The 23,415-nt window shown below is 35.6% G+C and overlaps 1 protein-coding gene across 5 annotated transcripts in view; it reads right to left on the bottom strand.

The window, feature by feature from the left end:
• Positions 1-23,415, bottom strand: part of LOC131437834 (anion exchange protein 3) — a 198,884-nt gene that overhangs the window by 108,017 nt on the left and 67,452 nt on the right. For 2 of the 5 annotated variants that reach the window (XM_058607449.1, XM_058607450.1), the window contains exon 1: positions 5,452-5,550. The exons of the other annotated variants lie outside the window; for them this stretch is intronic. The gene's annotated coding sequence lies outside the window, so the exon portion shown is untranslated. Of the gene's footprint in view, positions 1-5,451; positions 5,551-23,415 lie in introns of those variants that run through there. 5 annotated transcript variants of the gene reach the window in all.

The following is a 23,415-nucleotide window of genomic DNA, read 5'->3' as shown; positions in this document are numbered from 1 at the left end:
TTGTTCAAATCAGCTCAGCCATCCCAGAGGAAATATGTTACGGACAGAAAAATGTGCGTTTTGTCGGTTACGTCAATTATTTGGTTATATTTGCGCAACTGGGGTTGTTTGCCATTATCATTGACAACCTGATCAATTTTCTGATCAGGACTCTAGAATAGTCCAAAAAATGGTTGAAATAGGTTTAGTCATCTCTGAGAAAATTTATATAATAGAGATATAAAGAAAAAGTACGATTTGTCGCTTGCTTGTTACTTGTACGATTACATCTATGGAACCGTAATTGTCAACCGTTTGTTCTCCATAATTTATCAAAGTCCCGATAGCTGCTAAGGATTGTCTAAATCGGTTCCACCGCTTCCGGAAAAATTGTACTGATTGAAGAAAATGTGATTGGTCGGTTACGTCACTTATTTGATCTTCAAATTTAATCTATGACCAAATGCCAGCTTTCATTCGAGCTGAGGTTGTTTTATAGTTTCAGCCATTTCCGAGAAAATCAATTGGATAGAAATATCGTTAAAATGGCTGAAAGATCTTCAAGTAATAATAATATGTAACACTGAAAGTGTACTAAGGACAGACTTAATTTGTCAAGATTACTTGAAAAAGGCGCAAATTCCTCTGCGACTGACATACGAATATGCGTAGCAAAAGAGCTTTAAGTGATATTCGTGAGGTTGAATTAAGAGCTAAACAGGCTAAACAGAATACTTAAATTTGTCACCTGCATGAGCAGAGTAATACCAAATTGAAGTATTTCCAAAACCAAACTACTCAGTACCATTGAAATGTAGTAACAGTGACTAAAAGTAAAAAGCATTTAAATTATCTTTGAGGGAACACAATTGATGGTTTCGAAGTATTTTTCTATTGTTGATGCATACCAAATTAATTTAAATTTTTCTAGCAGTTTTACAAAATCACTGATTCTCATCTAAGACAAGGTAAGACAAGACGCTTTACAATTTTGTGACGTGGGCTTGTTCTTTACCACAGACTTCTGATCGCTAAATTCTGCTTAATTTAATAACTGATTTAATCTAGAATATCTGAATTAATCTAGAATATCTATTTTTTTGTTTTTGATTATAGAAGCCTCAACCTTAAGGTCATTCGCCTCTTCGGGTCAGAAAAACTTTCTGATCCTATATGCGGGTTTGGGAATCGAACCCAGACAGGCTGCGTGGAAGGCATCGACTTACCCACCACGCTATAGCCGACCCCCGGTATCCGTATTTTCATTACATGTCTTTCGCTTCTCCCAGTTGATGTTTTCCGAAAAGAACCAATGAAATTCGGTATAGTAATGATATTCTGGTTTGTTATCAACCGAACAATATTTTATCAACTTTTGACGCTCCACTGGATGCGATGTAAACTGCCACGTTGCTTACACTCCGTCGAAATTTATTACAAACTACAAAAAAACAACATATAGGTGTTTAAGTTTGTTCCGAGTATGGGATTTTTCACGTTTATTGTAGGTACATTAGTTAAGTTTGATAGAAACTTGTAATTGCCCTTTGTAGAGCTCTGCAATTGCCCTGCGAAAATGTTTGGTTGTTTTAAAACAACCAAAAGCACTAATAATATAAAACTGATTCAAAACGGTTCTGCGGCCCTTGTATGGCAAAAATCAGACTGAAACAGAAATGTTCAAACACTCCAGTTACTGTTTTATGCGATTTTTTCTATGCAATTTTTTCAAAGTTATGCGTTTTGCCATTCGCATACAGAAAGGCTAAGCAATTACTGTAAAAACCGACCTTTGAATCAAGGCCTCAGTTCGTCGAGATCACAAAATATCTCTGTGTGTGTGTATGTGTGTATGTATATATGTCTGTGTGTTTGTGACAAATAACGTCACTCGATTTTTTCAGAAATGGCTGAACCAATTTCCACAAATTTAGATTCAAACAAAAGGTCTTATGGTCCCATAGTTCGCTATAGAATTTTACCTCTATCCGACTGCAGTTTCCGAAATTACAAGGCAATATGCACAAATCTATGAGAAAATGCGCACTTTATTTTCTCGGAAATTTACTCAGCCGACTTTTACAAACTAAGATGCAAATTCAAGGTCTTGAAATTCTTTAAAAGGTCCCCGAAAAGTTGATCTAGATCCGACTTTCGGTTCCAGTATTACAGCGCGATAAGTGAAAAATTTTCAATTTCATGAGTATTTTTTTACAAGTGATGACGAAACGAGATGCAAATTTTTATAAAAGTTACTGGTAAATTTATTTAGTTGGCAGACCTAGTTAGTTAATGGATATATAAATCTACTTTGAGACTACTAGTCCCCGGTTTTCGCTTCCGAAAGTTCGAAAAATGAAACTCACTTCGATTGCTTAGCAAAGGTTGAACTCATTTTCACAAATTACAATTCAAATTTAAGCTCCCAGTGTCTTGAAAGATACTGTGTAATTTTATCCAGATCCGGCTTTCGGTTCCGAAATTGTAGGGCGATGAGTATCAAAACTTTCAAACTGTCATTTCAAAATCGGTACGCATCGGTACGTACTGGTACGGAAGAAGAAAACACAACCGCCTAGCACACAACGTGCTATGTTCAGTTTCTATAGCGTGCAGAGTTGCCCCATTCAAATAAATATTAACTTGGCATAACTGTTTACAAATTGAAAAGGTTATGGTAGCTTATACGCAAAGAAAGTTTTTGATTTTATTCAAGTTCAAAAGCAAAAAACTTGACAGAATCTTTTAGTGATATTCGTAAAATATAAGTAATATGATAAAGGCATCATAACACTGCTAGGTGGATTAAAAAGGTTTTTTGTGAATTTCAAAGTTATGCGGATTTTCAAGGTTAAGCAGTTTACTTGTTCCGTCTTAAAAATTCCCGAAACGTCGAGAACAGGCGTAATCTGAAAAAAAAGTCGACTCTCTGAGAATTTTCGAAATCGAATCAAAAAATTCTTTTTCTAGATAACACCAGATTTAAACGTTCCATGCATTTTCAAATCATTTAGCATAAACAATTCTCTATTTATTTTGGCAATAGAATTCCAAAGTAGTTCTATTTTCTTGGTTTTTGTGGTTTTTAAACGCAAATTTTTAAAGTTATGTGGTTGTTTTATGTGACATTTGCGGCACATAAAAAGACATGAGTGTAATCGTTAGCAGTAAAGTAAAGTAACGTCTCTACTCAGTATTGTTTGGCAACTTATCACGAATAGGTTATCTTCCGAACAACGCTTCCAAATCGTGGAAATGTATTTTCATAATCAGTGTTCAATTAAAACTGTTTGTAGAGCAAAATTCTCTTCAGTGATGACGCGTATTTTTGGTGGAATAGATACATCAACAAGCAAAATTGACGTGATCAACGTAATCCATTGAAAAAACATTTCAACGACTTTATTTCGAGAAATGGACCGGTGAATTGGGCTCCTCTTTCGTGTGATTTAACGTATCTCCATTATTTTTTGTGGGGATGCTTGAAGTCATTGGTTTATGGGGATAAACCAGGAACGATTGAATCTTAGAAAACAAATATTCAAAGTGTCATTACTTAAATACGCTCTCAAATGCCTAAAACAGGGGTCAAAAATTCGTCCTCCGGAATGACCTTTGTAAAAAATAGACTTGGCAGCCGTATTTCCGAAATCATATTTAAATGTAAGTGCCAAGAAATTATTTATCAAATAAAAAAATTTTACCATTTCATAATCATGTGTTTTATTAAAATTTCGAATCTCCATGCTCTTAAAAACAACCTTCATTTAAGAAAACCTGGCGTGTCATAGGCCTTTTTATCACATAACTTCGGAACCGGGAGTCAGGTCCAAACAAAAGTTCAGGAATTTTGTATGGGACCACAAGAAATCTCTTCTGTGAGAATCGGTTCAGCCATCTCCGAGAGAAGTTAGTGCAAAAAAAATTTTGCGTGCTCGACAAACTGAGTCGAATGGTATATGCCACTTGGTTCAAAAGTCGGTTTTCACAGTGATTGCATAACCTTTCTATATGACAAAGGTAAAAAGAATTTGTTCGATGCTTTCATCCGATTCTAGCATACTACCATTCAATTGTAACTTCTAGCATTCAAAGTTTATTGAAAGAAAAATATACCAAGAAACACTAATGCTTCCTAGGATCATTCGCAACGGTTATTGCTTTGTTGTGTTTTTCTCGTCCTTTACCTTTATCCAGCAAAGCCGAAACGTGGATTGGCAGAGTTAATCCACACCACTACCGTTATCGGTCAAAAACTATAGACGGCTTCTCCTCGGAAATGTGGTTGTCTTTCTGAAGCATGTGTGTTTGGGGTAGTGAATGGGAATCTCTTCGGTGGAAAATTTTTCGATTCGGAAATTGAGCGGAGATTTTGAAATTCGATATAATCTAAAACATAGATTCGGATTGATGTGTAAGATGAGGATGAGGATAGAATTTGAATTCTCTGCAACTATCATTAGCAGTAAAAACGCGGCAGAAAATATTTTCGCGTAAACTGAAATCATTCACAAATTAGTTACTATATTTATAGCATTTCAACTTGATTTATCGATATAATAATTCTAGGGATATCTTTATCGTCGTAACGACTTGGTGTTGAAGCGAAAAAATTTAGTCGCAAACTTCAACGGGCTATTAGTAAAATAACAAACTGTATTTCGAAGACGGTTCAAGGATTTTCAATCCCAATATGCTAATGACCAGTAGGTAGAGTACTTCTAACTTGTAGTATCGCCAAAATGTAAAGCTTCTCCAAACCATTTTGATATCGAGCACGGAGTAAATTAAAATATTTTCCGCTAGAATACTCTCCCACTGAGTAGTTTGGAATTAAATTAATAAATTCTTGCTACTTCACGTGCTAGCAAAATTCAATGCAAATTGCCTAGTTCATGACCACATGGTTCGTGGTTTCGTGTCGATATTTCGAATTAAGAACAAAATTAACTGTTTCGCGTGTCGTTGAGTTATTGATAAACCGACTTCCATTTAATCAGTTCAATCGTATCACACAAACTTTTGTCCAAATGGACTCAGGATAACGACAAAAATTATTACGAAATTGTATGCGAACAGGTCATGTAATATTGCTTTCTTTCGTATTTGATTGCAATAACTCCTATTTCAGTCCAATTAGTCGTATAACATTTTTTATCAAATCGCACGATTCTTTGCAATAGTTTCAATCTGCTGACAAATTTTCACTTCTCCTGCAAACTAGTTCACTTTTTCATTCTAGCTCTGCAGCTTCGTTTTCTTCCCCTGCGCCAGTCCAGAACTATCATCATCTGTGCATAGTACAGAGACCCATTTGCATCGGCTGCTGGCCTTGGCACTGAACGTCACATAGTGAAATATATATCACAATAAATCACACGAAAACACGACTGCCAATGCAAATAGTAGATATCCCTTCAATTCTCCATGTCTCCCAGCAGTTTCTTTCTGTCGCACAGTGTCATAGCACACCTTTCGCACGTGACCGAATAACGCGTTGTTTTCCGACCAAAGTTCCAGACATATCTGCACCTACGAAAAGCAGGAAAATCAGTTTTCCCTTTTTCCATCGGTCGTCCGCCCTGTAGGTCAGGATTCTCTCGGCTCGGCTTGTGATGTCGTTATTTCGTGCTCGCGAGAGTTTTTCCGAGGCTGCTGCTGGATTCGGAAAACGAGAGTAGGAAATTTGCTTCTATTTTTCGTAATCCTTTATTTTCTCACACCTTGCTTTTGATGTTGGTCCATGCGGTCGGGCTGGCAGTGTTTTCAGGAAATGCACATTTCTCGGAATGCTCAGAAAAAGTAAGTTCGTTAATATATGTTGAAGTTCAATTAATTTAAAAGTAAACGGTTTTTAGTCATGAATATTATATTGTATCCCGTGAAAAGCTCGTAACTAATTTATGTTCAAAAATTTATAGCCCTGAAGATGACGGAACAACCTTCAAAAAAACGTTGTCCGTTAACACAAAACAAATGTTTCAACGAGAAACCAATTAACCAAAAAGCCATGTTTAAAATACTGAGCTTTCTGCAGGGTGTCCCATAAAAAATTTCGAACTTAAAAATGAAATAATCAAAACAAATGGTTTGAAAAATTGCAATGATTGTACATTTATTTGAAAGGTTGATTCATGAAATTTACTACGAAAAATAATTTCGTTCAAATTACCCTCACGACTGGCTTAGCATTAGCCAATCCGATCCATCCAATTTTTGAGTAAAGTTTCAATTATTTCTGGCCTTATATCATTAATAGGAAATTGATATTCGTGCTTGAGGTCTTTAATTGGTTTTGGATCTTGAATAATTTTAAAACTGTAAAAATTCTTTGTATTTTGTATTTCACAGAGAATTTGCATTCTGTAAGATTTTCGGTTTAATTTTAATGATGAATTGCCGGAATATGTTGTTCTATAAGGGAAAGAGACTGATATACTCGGTTAAAATAAAATTTTATAATAATACAAATGAATTTTATGGTCTTTCAAATTTACTGTTTTTAAGTAATATTTAGCAGATTCGATAAATCCATTTTTCACTCGTTGATACCAAAATTGCAAATTGTCAACATATCCTCCTTATATTTCTACAGCATCAGTTATGTATCCTGAAAATAATTGTCAAAAGGTGAGATAACTTAGTGCTCACAAGTTCCTATCTCATGCCTCCTCGTGTGTCTATGATGACATTTGGTCAGAAGAACGGCGTCGCCTGGGTGCTCTAGCCTCCTGCTTTAGTAGTAGAATGAGAGGGTGCGAATTGATTTGTATGTTATAATTCATTTGAAACGTGAAAAATAATAAAAATATTGAAAAATGAAAGGTCAAATATTTCGCCTTGACGTACTAAAGTGTATTTCAACCCTTAATGTGACTTTTGAAAACCGTTTGCATCATTCCTTGCAAATTGTTTATAAAGCTTTCGATAACATGATCGATTATTGTTAAACGCGATTATTTGAGAAATATTTGCCATATTGAAATTGAAATAGAGTGCTGTTTTCCAATAAACCATAAGTTATTAGCCATTAAGTTTTGTCAAAGATTCAAACGTCCTGGAATGATCGGTACATGAAAATATAGACATTTCATAAAACTTGAGCAATTTAATATCTAGACCCAAAATAACTGATTCACCTCGGAATCAGATTAATAGAATAACAATGTTGAGTACTCAAAGTGAAGATAATTTAGTGTACTTTGAAAGAAAAATAGCTAGAATATTGATTCGATTTGATTTTTTCTTTAGATTGGCTCAGATTGTATACTGTATTGGTTAATTTGAGTGGCCATTTTGTTCCACCACCTCTTCATCTCTTTATTTCTTTCCCTAAACACCTTTCCACTTATGTTTGCCAATCACCCAACATTTCTCAATTGGGCTCAATTAAGGGCAGCTAGGTTGATTGATGTCTTTTTCGAAGAACTCCACCCCGTTTCCTTGATAGCATTGTAGTAACATACTTCATCTCTGTAATGACAGTAATACGAGCTTCATAGAATTTTCGTCCGGGGAGCTACCCATAATCCTCGTGCATTTCGTCGTACATGAACATACATCCTTCGTATTTCGTAAGAACCTTGTTGTACAACTTCCGGTCGAGTCTTTTGGTTACTAGATTCTGTTTGGTTGCTTACTGGCCCGGAAAGAACGAAATCTTTCTCGCTGACGAATCGTCTCGAGGGTGCTGATAGCCACGGGTCTGTCTTAATCTTAAATTTCTTCAAAACAAACTGCATATAAACATTCGACCATAGTAAAATAAACAGTGTGTCCGGATATTAAATGACTCAAGCATTATTTTGACCATTAGTAGCAGTTGAGACAAATATATTGAAGGGGAGCAGGTCACTTCGCCGAAAGCCATTTCCCCGAAAGTCGTTTCGCCGAACGCCATTTCGCCGTCGGAAGCGGTGGCCACTTGCCTACTAACCTGTACCCGCCACGATTGCCCAGTCTACTTAAAGCTAGGTTTCTTTGCTTTAGTTAGGTCCGAACGAGCGGTAGCGAGGTCGGACAGCACACGAATCAAATCGATGTGGCGAAGCCGCATTAGTTGTTTTTTCACTTAGTGAACGGAAAATACCACATACATTTGCTTGGTAGATACACCTATACAATTGCTTTGATGCTTAGTGGCTAATAGTCAACAAGTTTCCTTGGGAACTCCGCTCTGAAGTTCATGAATCAATCTTTATTCAAGAAGTACCATTGTAGGTCAACAAAACTGGCGTTCATTCATTTGTTTTTATTTTAAATCAATTCCAATTATAATATTAAGACAGTTGCAGGAATCGGCGAAATGTCATTCGGCGAAATGACCCTTTCGGCGAAATGACCCTGATCCATATTGAAGATCGAGGCATTGTTCGGGACTCTAATCGGTCTGCGTTTAATAACTTCTTCCACTACTGTGGGCAAAAAGTAGTAAGACTTTTGATTTATATTTCGCGCGGAAACCTTATTCGTCGAAGTATTTTTTTTCTAGGTTGGTATGACTGTGCCAAGTGTCACGTCAAAATATTCATCAGTTTTTTGTATACATTTATCTTTCTGAAGTATTAAAAGTGCAATCGGTTATTTTTAGAACGGGTGAAACTATCCATCTAAGAAGTTCCTTTAAATTTTATGCGTGGAGTCAAATTTTTGTTGCCGAAACGTTTAGAATGTTGCAAAAGGCCTTCTGTGATAATTTTATGTCGCGAGCAAGTGTTTTTGATCGGTACAAGTTGTTCAAAGAGGGTTGAGAACGCGTTGACGACGAACCGCGTTCACGACGGCCATCAACATCACCTGATGATGAACACGTCAATAAAATCAAGGAACTGGTGCTTGAGAATCGATGATTAACAGTCATAGACCTTACTGGGATCGTTGGAATATCGGAAGAATCAGTAAGAACCGGAACTCTTGGTTTTTGCACCACGATACTGCATTGATTCGTGGTGATTTTTTCGCCAAATTCCTCTTTGAATTTTTCCTCGATAAATTGACAATTTATTCGTAAAAATTTATGCTCAGTTCATCACACTTATTCGTATACAAATATAATATATAAACCACCGGCGCGTAAATATAGTTTCTCCTATCGAGATCAAATTATGATAAAAAAAATTGCTGTGATTTGAACAGTCAGGTGGTCATCTCGTTAAATTTTCAAACCGTCAAAGTTGTAGTTCTTTTCAATTTGATCAATTATTACAGATCAATTACAGATTATCATGCATGCTTCCTTTTTTTTTGACCGAAATATTTAGCTATAGGTTGTAACAAAATTACAGATGATTAATCTTTCATTCGATTATACCTTCGTAGGATCGAGATGTTGACGATCCAAATACAGAAAAGCATTCATTTGATGCAGTTTCCTGTCAAGAATATAGTTTTATTCCTTGCAAGCTAGTGAACTATGAAAATTTGCGATAATGTGTACGGAATTCGGCTACAATATAAGTAAAGATTGAGAGATTACTTGTTTTAACACGTGTGACGATAACTCATGTTTAGATATTAAAATTTTTTGTATTTCGAAAAGTAGCTGGTATAATGATAGAAAGTACATACAAGATGTTATCAAATTCTGATCAAATTTTTGTTTAAACCCTGGAAGTCGGCACTACCCGTCAAAATTATTTATCGATTATTTACTTCCCAATCAGAAATTGATCGACTCGTGCTGGAAAAAAGCTCATAGTCAGAAAATATCAAATTTGTGTGAAAGCCAACTAGTACTAGTACTTTTCTCTAACTGAAGAACTCACTGCGTTAGATCTATCAAAGTACGAATGAAATTTCATCCTCATTCCCACATAAAAACATCCGGGTTTTAAGATAATCTTGCTTTATTAATTAATCATTTTTCAATGTTTCTTCTTTTGAGTTCCAACAATGTTTCTTGTTGAAAAGTTTTAAACGTTCTCCAGAACGTACAACATCAATCAAAACACTACAATGATTATATTACTTTTACCTCATTCATATTTTCCGCAATCAAGAACATGATTGGTATTTATATTGCAGAAAAAAAACCCTAATTTGTTCCTATTTACTGGGCAAATTATTTCATCTGATACATTTCCCATTTTGATTTGGGTTATTGTACCAACAGTCATCTTATCAGCAGAGTCACCATGTTACTTTGCGGATTACTTGACTTGAATTGCTACGCTTCGGCTCTTAGAAGCAATACCACAGAAAAGCCAGTTAAAAAAATTAGCTATATTGCTGTTATAACAACGCGAAATCTCAGAGTGAATGCATCTATTTTCATCTTATCCTTAGAGTCAATAGATCAAACAGCGATAGCAGATATCATTCTAACTATTAGTGATAGTATATGAGATGAATAGTGGAGTTGAGATGAATGGGGTTAACATTGCCATATTCATTTAATTGGAATATGTTTTTCGACAGTTATGATATAAGTTCAAGCAGAATTCGATATAATATGCTTCGCAAATGCGAAACTACGTCACATTTGAAGTCTTACTTCAGTTCTGCTCACTTTGATGGGTAAGTATTTCCCATCGACTGCTAGGATTTCTCCCACCAACAAATCACGTGAGTGAAACGTGTTAGTTGTAAATAGATGAGCGAAGAATCAGTGCCGTTATGTGTTGACAGTCGAACGGAGAATCCTCTGCATTGAGTAAGTATTCGCTCCCGTTTTTTAATATGCGATGATTTTCGAATTTTCCTTTTCATCGGGTTTAGACATAGGAGCTGAGCTCCGTTGTGATCCATACCAATCTGCTGAGAAGCAGGATGTGACAGCTGAAGATCAATGTTTACCGACATATTTCCGCTGTAGAGGTGAACGTATATCTGTGTACGTTTGTTTTATCTGCGCTAGGCCAGGGGTGTAGAGTACCCTTGAGAGCTTCCATTTCGATGGCTGGCAGCGTGGGATTGGAGCGAAATGCGTGTTTGGAAATGGAAGTGATTTGAAATTATAGGTAATTCGTGCGTATCCATGGCATCTTCAGCCGAACATTGTGGGAAGGTGGTTGGATTAGCAGTATCCGCATCCTTATTGAATAATTGAGGCGTAAAATGAATCAATTCGGCAATTGAATCAAATTTGAAATAGATGTTCCATCCACTTGAGTTAACACTGTCAACACGATACTAATGTAATCAACTTCAAGTTAGAATATTAATTCAATTTAGGCTTGTTATTTAAATACCGCGAAAGAAGGAAAGTGCCATTAGTTACAATCCATCCAACGAGATCTGGTGTTGTTTGAAACGCCTCCGATATTTTTGCACGAGTCAGAAGGCAGGCACAAAGAACACGTTTTGTGACACACTCAAGATTGATAAACGTCATTACAACACAACTCACGTTCGCATGCTAACGCGAGCTAATTTAGAATTAAAATGTATGTTGTTTTTAGACACCTGAACAACTGAATTAAAACAACATTATAAATTTCATCACAAGTTGATGCCAATTAACAGTATTTGCAGCTACGATTGGAACTTCAATCGATTAAAATTTACCAATACCGATAATAACCTGAATATAATTAAAGTATCTTTCTTTTAATTTCATCTCAATTTACCCCCGTTTTAAGAAGCTTAAAATTACGATACTACTGAAAATATTCTTTCGTCTCTTGTAGAAAAGTTACAAATAAACGATCCATCTATAATGCAAATTATGTAACCAAAGAGTAAGGCTCTAGGATAAGTAAGTGAATCCTTTTACCACCTAGCAGTGAGATGATATCTTTTTTTATCAATCAGCATGTATTTTTCGCGTGAATATTCTTCGTTGTGTTTAGTTTTCATGAAATTATTTTAATGACCGTCGTTTTAAATGAATTGTAATTAAAATTTTGGAACTGCAACATGAATAGATAGAAATTGTATGAACCTTATTAATTTCAATCTAAACGTGTGACAATCGATTGAGCGTTCCATGAATTGTAGAAGTGGGTTCCTCTTTAAAGTTTTGGTCATTATTTACGGTACTTCCAAAAACGGTATTCAGAGACCAGCATAACCTAAAATAGCTCGTATGTTCATGAGTTAATATGACAAATAAATTGGAATAGTTTTGAGTACAACTTTGAAGATTTTTTAGTATCTTCTATGACGGTTTGAAATTTAAAAACTCTTAACCCTGTAGTTTCAAAATTAGAAGTCGGAACCGGATAAAATTTACCAATTTTGTGTGGAACCATAAATTTTTTTCAATTTTATTTTTTGTTTATTAAATTCGTTCTGGTTTCTTTTCGCTTCTCTATTCTCGATACGTTCGGAAACGGAATTCAAAAAATCGGTGTAACCGAAGTCAGTTTAATTCACCTAATGGATTGTTAACCATTTCATTAGATTCGAAGTTTCTGAAAATCAATGTAACTATTTTAGAGAAATCGGAGTGCGTTCCACATAACATTTTTGGGTACCTTCCGGGATCGAAAACCGCATACCGGTAAAACTGAAATAAGTTTATTTGGACATCGATTCTCAAAATCTGTGAATTCGATAAATTTATGTGAAATTTTTCCACTAATAACCCTGTATCTCCTGAACCGGAAGTTGAATCTGATTAAAAAACGTGCTTAATCCGCCTAGCAGTGAGATGATACCTTTTTTTTATCAAACCATGATTTTGCATGAATATTCTACAGTGTTTTAGTTCTCATGACATTATTTTAATGACCGCCGTTTTAAGATGCAGTTTGAGATTCCGACATTACCGTGAAATGTCGAAACTGTAAACCGAATTGAATTTTAATTTAAACGTGTGATGATCGATTGAACATTCCATGAGATGTCGATGTAAGTTCCACTTTAGAGTAATTCCAGAATCGGAAGTCAGAATTGGATAAAATTAATTAATTTTGTATGGGACCATACATTCTTTAATGTGAATTTTTGTTTTTGAAATTCGATTTGGCCTTTGTTTGAGAAAACGATTGAGCTTTGAGAAACGATTCGATACTGGAACCGGAATTCGAAAATCGGTGTAGCCGAAGTCAGTTAAATTCACCTGAGTAACTCTCTAGTTTACATTTGATTCAAGATGTTTAAAAATCAGTGTGGACATCTTTGAGAAATCGAAGGGTGAATTAAATTTTGGAATACCTGCCGAATCGAAAACTGAATACCACTAAAACTGAAATAAGTTTATTTGATTATCGACTATCTAAATCTGCAAACCCGATAAACCTGATTAATTTATATGAAATTGACATTTTTATACAAATCACCCTGTATCGCCTAAACCAGAAGTCGGATCTGACTAAAAAGTAAGATGTTTTATAGGATTTTAAGACCTCTCATTTGAATCATAAATGATTCTTGGATTTCATTTGAACCTTAGATCGGTTCAGCCATCTACGCGAAAAATGAGTTACATAATTTTTATTTCGTTTCAAATATCATCCTGTAGCTCCGGAACCAGAGGTCGGAACCAAACATAATTCAGGAATCTTGTTTGGGAGTATACAACTTTTCATATGAATCTGAGTTTGTAGAAAACGGTTTAGCCATCTCCGAGAAAATTGAGTGAAATTATTTGTCACACACGCATTTGCTGATCTCGACGAACTGATTCGAATGGTATATGGAAGTTATGTTCTTCCAGCATTCATTGCTGCATAATTTCAACTCGAAAATGCTGATAGCATCTGGTTTAAATATGCCATATTCGACCGATTATGTTGCCAAAAACGAACCGTGCTAAAATCGGTCCGAGACAAATTGTCATGAAAAAGGATGCTGTACACAGTCTTTTTGGTACTTAGAAACAATTGTATGTAACAGTATACAAAATCGTGTTTCGCGTTGCTCCCAAGCATTGTTTTATCATACAGCGCTCAAAACTCCTACTGCTGAAATAGTGGGAAAAGTCGCTTGTAAAAAAATGTCGATATCTCCGTTGAAATGGACGGATTTTAACAATCTATGGCTTGTTGGATAGCTATTATCGTGTGGAATCTAAGTATAGAAACATATTCTGTATTCAAGGTCAAGTGTGACAGATACTGTCAAAAAACTGACAATTTTGACATAAAACTTCGTATAACTCCGTAAACATCCGATCTCAAAACCATTCACTAGCGTTCAGGGTGACGGGGAGACCTTTCGTTTGCGATTAGTTTGACCAAAATCGGTCCAGTCATCTATGAGATCTTGACCTCTTAGTTGACAACATATATACAGACCTGCACACATACACACACGGACATTTGCTTGTGAAATCATCAAATCATCTCTGAGAAAATTGAGTGAGTTTCGTTTTTGAGTTTTTGACCACTATTTCCGAAACCGGGAACTGGGAACTGGGAAATGGTACAGCCGAAGTCGGTTCGTTTTGTAAGCAACTAATATGGCGTACAAATCCAATCAGTTTTGAGCCAAATCCAGAAGAATTTTGCCCTTTTTTGCATCGTCGCTCTAAATAACGGTGTGCAATATTATACACACCTTACCCTATAAAAGCATGATGAAATTCAGAAGCAATCTGTACTGCTCATACTCGCATATCAGTCCCATATGGGTTCTGGTCACTTCTGAGTTACCCTGACGGATAACATTTATTTATATGTTATTTTCTGAAATTGCAACAATAAATTGTAATTATTTCAGTAAAATTTGAAAAAAAAAGAAAGTACTAGCATATTTAACCCACGCATTAAAAATCACGTTTTATTAATTAAAAAATATACAGGTTGCATTAATTTTTTTTTCGGCCACTAAACCAATATTTAGCACTGGCAGTGCATGCAAAAATTTAGATAATGTAAGATAAATTATCTTTGAATCGATCTTGATTCCTTTGATGAAATATCAAGTATCACTATGCCAGCACAGAAACATCAAGACAGTGATGATAACAGTTCGGTTGAAAAGTTCGTATCGTTTAATAGAAACACACATTTTTTGCCAAAATTCGTTTTTATTATTCAACATAATTGCCATCAGAGGCGATACAGCGATTATAACGATCTTCCAACTTTTCGAAACCATTTTGTAGTACGATTTGTCCTTTGCCTCAAAATAGGCCTCAGTTTCAGCGATTACCTCTTCATCGCTTCTAAATTTTTTACCAGCGAGCATTCTCTTGAGGTCTGAGAACAGGAAAAAGTCACTGGAGGCCAACTCTGGAGAATACGGTGGATGAGGGAGCAATTCGAAGCCCAATTCGTTCAATTTCAGCATGGTTTTCATCGACTTGTGACACGGTGGATTGTCTTGATGAAACTTTTTTCTTCTTCGAATGAGGCCGTTTTTTTGAAATTTCGTCCTTCAAACGCTCTAATAACGCTATATAATAGTCACTGTTGATGGTTTTTCCCTTTTCAAGGTAGTCGATGAAAATTATACCATGCAAATCCCAAAATACAGACGCCATAACCTTACCGGCTGATTGTTGAGTCTTTCCACGCTTTGGATTCGGCTCATCGCGTGCAGTCCACTCAGCTGACTGTCGATTGGACTCCGGAGTGAAGTGATGGAGCCACGTTTCGTCCATTGTTATATATCGACGAAAAAAATCGGTTTTATTTCGATATAACAGCTCCAAACACTGCTCAGAATCATCAATTCGTTGTTGTTTTTGATCGATTGTGAGCTCACGCGGCACCCATTTTGCACAAAGCTTTCTCATATCCAAATATTCGTGAATAATATGTCCAACACGTTCCTTTGATATCTTTAGGATGTCAGCTATATCGATCAACTTCACTTTACGGTCATTGAAAATCATTTTGAGGATTTTTTCACGTTTTCATCGGTAACAGCCTCTTTTGGACGTCCACTGCGTTCATCGTCTTCGGTGCTCATATGACCAGTACGAAATTTTGCAAACCACTTACGAATTGTTGCTTCGCCCGGTGCAGAGTCTGGATAACACTCATCAAGCCATTTTTTGGTATCGGCGGCACTTTTTTTCATCAAAAAGTAGTGTTTCGTCAACACACGAAATTCCTTTTTTTCCATTTTTTTCACAATAACAAAAGTATCTTCACTCAAAATGCAATATCTCACAAACTAATAATCAGACAGCTGTCAAATTTATACACGTATCTTTTGAAGGTTGGTATTAACTGAAAATGGTATAGATTTAATTCTAATGGCGCCCTCTCATAGAAACGATACGAACTTTTCAGCCGATCTGTTATTAAAATTTATCATTATTTTGTTCTTTGTTTGCTATTCACATCTATCCGGGTTTGCACGCTATACGAAATTGAAACGAATACGCTGTGTGGTAGGCGGTGGTATTTTCTTCTTCCGTACCAGCACATACTGATCAGAGTTACCATATTCACAGCATGGCTGCAATGGCATATCTGATGCCGTAGCGTACTGGGCTGACATTATGCATCTCGAATCGAGTTTCTCGAAACGATTATTTTCGAAGTCGGTTCGACTGAACTGTGGCATTACGTATCGCTTTCGACCGCTTGATCGAGACCCTAACAAGGTGGTACTAGATTTCGACTAGCGCTGTTCGAACTGTCAAATAAAAATAAACAAAAGCTATTGCAATCTTTGCAATCACGAAAAAATAAAAAAACATTATTCACGTTTCGTAAACCTAATATATTTGAAAATTTCGGATCAAATTTTATATTGTTTGTACACATACAATTTTTTTTTTTGAATGGGACTACCTGTGCAAGCTGATAAATGTGATCAATTTCGATCAAAATTTATCAATTAATCTTAAAATCCAACCATTAAAACTAAGAGTTTTCCAAATGTGTAAATAATACCCAATTTCAATTCTCCGAAATTCATATTTCATTTTAAGATTATTGATTAATTGATTAATATAAACCGAACATAGCGCAGAAAATCACAACACATTATAAGTAATTCAGATAAGACTGAAAAAAGTCTAAATTAAATAAAAAAAATCCCATTTTCCTTCGCTTTTTCCCACTATCCGTTAGAGTAACGTTTTCCGTCCACCGGTTCCAGAAGATTTATTACAAACCACAGTTACTGGACATAGTTTAGTTTCGACTTACTCTTGTTATTTTTTTAAATGCCATGCATCTTTCAATTGATATGATTTTTAAACAATATGCCAAGCGTACAAAATATATCAAATAAATATATATAACGATGCATTGGAATAAAGATTTTCAACGCTAATATGTTTATGAAAACCCATATTGCTATCGATAATTACCTTTAAATAAAAAGAAACGCATTCGAAAATTCAAAGTCGATAGCAATAAAGCTTTCGATCATTTCTTATCGAGTTTAGTCGTTTACGAGCTCGATTGTTTTGGTTTCATAATACCAAAACTTCTCGATAATCTAATGCCTCTTCGAGTGAAGTCGAACGCAGCTCGAGTTTGAATCGAGAACCATAATACGAAACATGGTCGATTCGAAAAAATTTGAATCGAATCGAGAAACATAATGCCACCCCTGGTTTTGCATTGTCATTTCGAGTTTGTGAAAATCGGTTCAGCCATCTTCGAGAAAATTAAGCGCTAAAAAATTCATCGAGAGGTGCATGCACATACAAACACATATAAATTTTCCGATCTCGTCGAGCGGAGTCGAATGGTATGTGATACTATGGGTCGCTGAGGCTCCATTCGAACATCTGAAAAGCCCAGCAATTTTATTACCTTTCTGTAGAGAAAAGCAAAACGCAACCAATTATTTTCAAATGGCTGTAGTCAAAAATGACAAATCCTTAAAAAAGTGTTGTTTCAATGGCTTTCACAAAGTTAGTCAACAACACGACAATAGGCATTTGAGTATGAATTTTGTCCAATTTGATTTTGTGGAGGCGCATGGTTGTTCGCTAGAGCGAATGAAACGTTGTAACTATTCAAATTATTTTCAATTGAATAAAATGTTGATGTGCTTTACAAGAAACCTAAATTCAAATGTTTTATCCCTTCGGTAGGTAACTAACAAAATAGGTTTGGTTAGCATGTTATAAGAAAATTCCTTTTTTTCTGTTTTCCTGTTGGCTACGTGTCAATGCTATTTATGTAACGGGATATCGCATCCCTAGTTAAGCAACTAACCAGTGAAGCAAGGTAAACCCTTGTTTAGTCAAGGTCACGACAACACAAAAACAAAGAAAACACGAACTACTTCCTGGTTTACTCGATTTGCATAGTGAAAATCGATACAATTGGATTACAAGACTTCCGCTGTGCAATAATTATTGAATGCACGGGCACGTTCGCAACCTTCCTCCTCGTGCGACGGCCATCCACGAGGGAATGACGCCGACTGATAAGCGAGGGCAAGCTTTTGTGCAAATTTATCGCAACAGAATGCATTCCGGTGGTATGACATTGGACGAGGGTAAACCGGAGCAGCACGGAAAAAAGAGAGAGAGAGAGAACCCTCCATGTGACCTCGATTGCGGTTCCGGTCGTTCCGAAAACGAAAACAAGGTTGAGCGAGAAAATTTCGAAGGAGAGTAAACGAAGCCTCGCTCACTCCCCGGGTTTCAATGTCAAGCGAAACAGAAAGCTTCGGTTGGTGGTCTGTTTATCTTACATTTTTACTTTGGATGGCTTGGATGGGTTGAGAGAGCTGGTTTATTATTCCGACAACAGTGGATAATGGAAACTGCTGTAATAACCAACGTTCATGTTGTTGTATGTTATTTGAACCCGTTCGTGGTCTCCACTGACTAAACCTAACCCGTGGGGGTAATTTTGTGTGTATTATAAAGAGCTTAAATAGTTACTTCACAAAGTGCAAACGATCCTAAACGACTCATTGTTAAGGCTTTCATTTAAATTTGGTTGATACAATTTCGATTCGTAGAATCGAAACGGCACAACTGTTTCGACCTAAGATAAATTTAGTCACACTGATGCCTAATTTGATGGCAACCAAAATAAATTATTGATAAGAAGGATTAGGCTGCTTTATCGGCGATGAAAGTAAATCAATTTTAATGGGAAAATTATCATAGCTTACCTACCTTTTCGTTCTAAGGTAAGGAGCTAACTAATCTCCCATAGTTAGCTCCTTAACTTATGTCGTCTCCGCTTGACAAAACTGAAACTGACCCAGGGTAGTTTCATCAAACAAACACTTTTCACGGAACTGTGCGAAAAAGCCAGATTAGGCATCCCTTATGCACTTAGCAACGGGGGTTTGAGCGAACCTGATATAAAAACCAGATTTGAACTGACTCAATTTTCAGTTCAACAATGTTGGAAACTGGGTTAGGTTTGGCATCAAGCGAAAACGACATTGGAAAGAAAAGCTAGGTAGGGCATGATAATTGGAAATGTACACAATTCGAAAAAATCATGTGATTTTACATATTGCACATAAACGGAGCGTCGTATTTCACACTAATTTATATTGAAGAGCATGTAAAATTGTGTAATTTGAAAGTTTACCTTGAAATCGAATGAAATAAAAAAGAAAAAAATCGATACCAGCAGCGCGACTTGAACCGAGAAACATTAGCTCACAAAGCATACCAGTTAGTCGACTGAGCCACAGAAGCACATATCTGCTTGATGAATAATTGATACATATCAAACCATACAGCGGCACTTGGTAGCCGAGAGCAAATAACATTCGGAGCCTGTAGAATTCTGTTCAAGTGAATATTTGAACAATTAAGTAATTACGAATTGTTTGTAGAATTATGTCAGCTGTAAAATTCATATTTTTTTCTGTGTAGACATACACACTTCGAAAAACCTTGTGATTTTACATCTAATTAGATGCACATAAATGGAGCGTCGCAGTTCACGCAAATTTGCGTGGAAGAACATTTGATATTGTGTCTCAAAATCCACACACCAAACAATTTTGAATAATACAGGTGACTTAATTCCTCGAACGATGTAATTCATAAAGACCTAATTCGTCAAATGACGGAAAATTTCAGTTGGTATTGACTTAATGTTAGATTAGCTTGAATTTTACTGGTTTCGAATGTAACTTGTAACTTATGCTAGCAGGTACGACTGTATGAATTTGAATACACCTTTTACCAACCAAGCAGATGTATGCTTCTGTGGCTCAGTTGATTAACAGACGTACTTGCGATCCAATGATTCTCGGTTCAAGTCACGGCGGTTGCTATCAGTATTCTTTTTTAATTCCAACGAATTTATGTCATGGAGTTTTAGACACAATATTAAATATTCTTCCACGTGAATTTGCGTGAACTGCGACGCTCCATTTATGAGCATCTAATAAGATGTAAAATCGCAGGGATTTTTTTCAAGTGTGCATGAGGTGCGACTGTATGGATTTAAATGCACCTTTTACCAGCCAAGCATATGCATGCTTCTGTGGCTCAGTCGATTAACAATCGTACCTGTGATCCAATGATTCTCGGTTCAAGTCGCGGCGGCGGTTGCTATCAGCATTCTTTTTTTTTATTTCAATGAATTTCATGTCATGGAGTCTTAGACACAATATTAAATGTTCTTCGACGTAAATTTGCGTGAACTGCGACGCACCATTTATGTGCATCTAATAAGATGTAAAATAACAGGGTTTTTTTAAGTGTGTATTTCATGTGATAATATGGTCTGAAATCCCAGTACTTCGAACAGTACCCGATCAGATGGTAATAACAGAAGTATAATAACTGGAGTAATTTATTTCAGAAATATTTTGTAACAAATTTTGAAATATTTTTGGCTGGTAAGCTGTTAAAATAACAAAAATCATAACAATAAAGACACTACCGGGAACAAAATCGTAACGGATTTTGAAACGTTGTAATTATTATTGAATTTGATATAACTACAGAAGTCCGAAAGCATTAATATAACACAGAAAAACTATATCACAGCCAACTTTTAGCATCGTTTCAATCCAAAATTGTTGAATGATTTTTTTCATTAAATGAATAATTTATTAAGTGATCTGGCTTCTTCTTTTAGTTTTTTGAAATTCTGATCATTATATTTCGATATGAAGTAACGGAAGAACTCATTTTTTCAATTAATGAACGTTATCATGAATCTTGCAAATGGAAATAAAACATCATTAGTTATTTTGTTATTATATTGTTATTGCCTTTTATTTTTGAACAGTTAAAAATCCCTTTTCTTAGAAAATAACACTCAGGTTCAGCAGACAGTATTCAACAAATTCGTATTGACCAAAATACTCGGTCTCTTATTATTCATTAATAAATTTAGACCTATACAGTAACTTGATAAAAATCGAACCGAGCGCAAGTCTAGTTATAACACTTCACTGAGAAGAATTAGCGCTGCTTTCATTTCGAGCAGCACTGTAAGTCTTCTGGAGGTTTCTACATAATTTCAAATCGCAAAGCAATGCCTTATTACTGACATTTTTCCTTACATGGCTCCAATACGTGCGCAAGTTGGAGAGAATGGTGAACACATATGAACTATTTGTACAGTTCGAATTCGATTGACAGTGACTAAGTGGGGATGGACATGCAATGTGTATATTGCAGTTAGAACGGAACCGTTGCAATATGATAGCTACGAAGCGATCGATATTCATATTCGTTATCGAGGACAAGGTCAAGTTGTGTAGTGTAATATTTCTCAGATAAACTGTTTCGAAATTATATCACAGAATTAAAAAAACTAGAGTTTGATTTCTTGTGGAATCGCTCATCTCACACCAAATCTGTGTCCAATGGTTCTATCTGTTTTGTTGCACTTGATTCATCAGATATTTTTTGCAATAAAAAGTAATGATTTGTATCACTTTATTCAGTGATCTCCGGTGGTACGAACAATATAATTTTAATCGGAAACTTGCATCGCACGGCACGAAATTACCAGCGGCCATCAGTTTCATCGTTCAAGTAGATAAATCATAGAGAATTCAAAGAAAAACTTGATGTCACTGAAAAGAGTACCATTGATATTTGTCTTGGATTGACAGATAAACAAGCCTGATAGTACCATTACCCAACAAATCACAAAGCTTTCTCCATTTAATCAATGATACATTATTAATGTAAATACTTGACATCAAGAGATGGCAGTCACCGGAATATGAAAAGTTATGAATTCAAGATCATTAGATTTCCCTTACAAACCAGCACCGACTAGAAACACCACTTTGAAGACACTCACAAGCACTTAGTTTTCTGATATCTGTCTGTCGTTGCGATGAGCAAAGAAGACGAGTACTACGAATTAGAATTGAAAACTAGTTTTTCTCGAAGCCACTCTCTTGAGCTGACACAACAAACTGTATTCGAAAAAATATACAAAACCTTCTGCCTTGTATAACTTTTTATTGGATGGGTTAAAAATTATTAAAATTTTGGGAAATACTAGTTTAGCTTTGGAAATTCGCGTAGAAAAAACCGCAAAATTGAAGAACTTTTGTTTATGCCAATTATCTTAGAAATGCATGAAACGTTGAGATATTGTGTAATCTCATAAAAAAATTGTTGAAAAATAAAACGACTTTTAGCCTTAGAAAATTTGAGACTGCGCAAGCTCGGAAACAAGCGAAGAAAAAAAACGCAAAATGGAAGAAATTTTTTTTGACAAATGTTTTAGATGCATAAAATGTCCAGATCTGATGTAATTTAAAAAAATATTTTTCGTCAAAATCGAGAATATTCCAAGTGTCAGAGAGTTGACTTTAAACAAATTTCGGGGTAACACCAGATCTCGACGTTTCATGTATTTCTAAGACAACACAAGAAAACCGAATAACTTTGAAAATTCGCGTGAAATACTGCCTTCGGAAATCCGCTTGAAAAAATCTCATAACTTCCGGAAATCTGCGTGACTTCGAAAATCCGCATGAAAAAACCGCGTAAAAAAAGACCTCAGTGTCCAATAGAAAAATTCTAGGCAATCATAAAGGAAAAGCTTCGAATAACAGGGAAGTGTTTAGAAACGACAAGGATTTGATGAAAAAGTTGGTTAAAGTGCATCAGAAAGATGTCGAGAGCGTTGCACAGAATTTAGTCGGTAATGTTAAGTCCATTTACCATAGGAGAGGAGAGAGAATAAACCAAATTTGCAAAATCATAACTAATATGTGTTTATTTATTCCCCTGAGAGTTTCGAAAACATCTAAAAAGAAATTTTGGGTGATCATTTTTGTCTGTTGGATTTTTTCAGTTACAGCCCACAGACTAGAATAGACTAGAATAGACTAGAATAGACTAGAATAGACTAGAATAGACTAGAATAGACTAGAATAGACTAGAATAGACTAGAATAGACTAGAATAGACTAGAATAGACTAGAATATACAAGAATAGACTGGAATAGACTAGAATAGATTAGAGTAGACTAGAATAGACTAGCATAGACTAGAATAGACTAGAATAGACTGGAATAGACTAGAATATGCTAGACTGGACTAGAATAGACTAGAATATAGTAGCATTAAATAAATAATTGAAAGGAGTAGAACAAAAGAGAAGTTTGTAAAAGAGTAACAAGAAATATAGAAAAAAATAAAAGAGAAAAGCAAAGAATACAGAACAAAAAA

The sequence above is a fragment of the Malaya genurostris genome, chromosome 3, assembly GCF_030247185.1.
Source record: "Malaya genurostris strain Urasoe2022 chromosome 3, Malgen_1.1, whole genome shotgun sequence".
NCBI lineage: Eukaryota > Metazoa > Arthropoda > Insecta > Diptera > Culicidae > Malaya > Malaya genurostris.
This window is presented reverse-complemented; position numbering and strand designations above follow the sequence as displayed.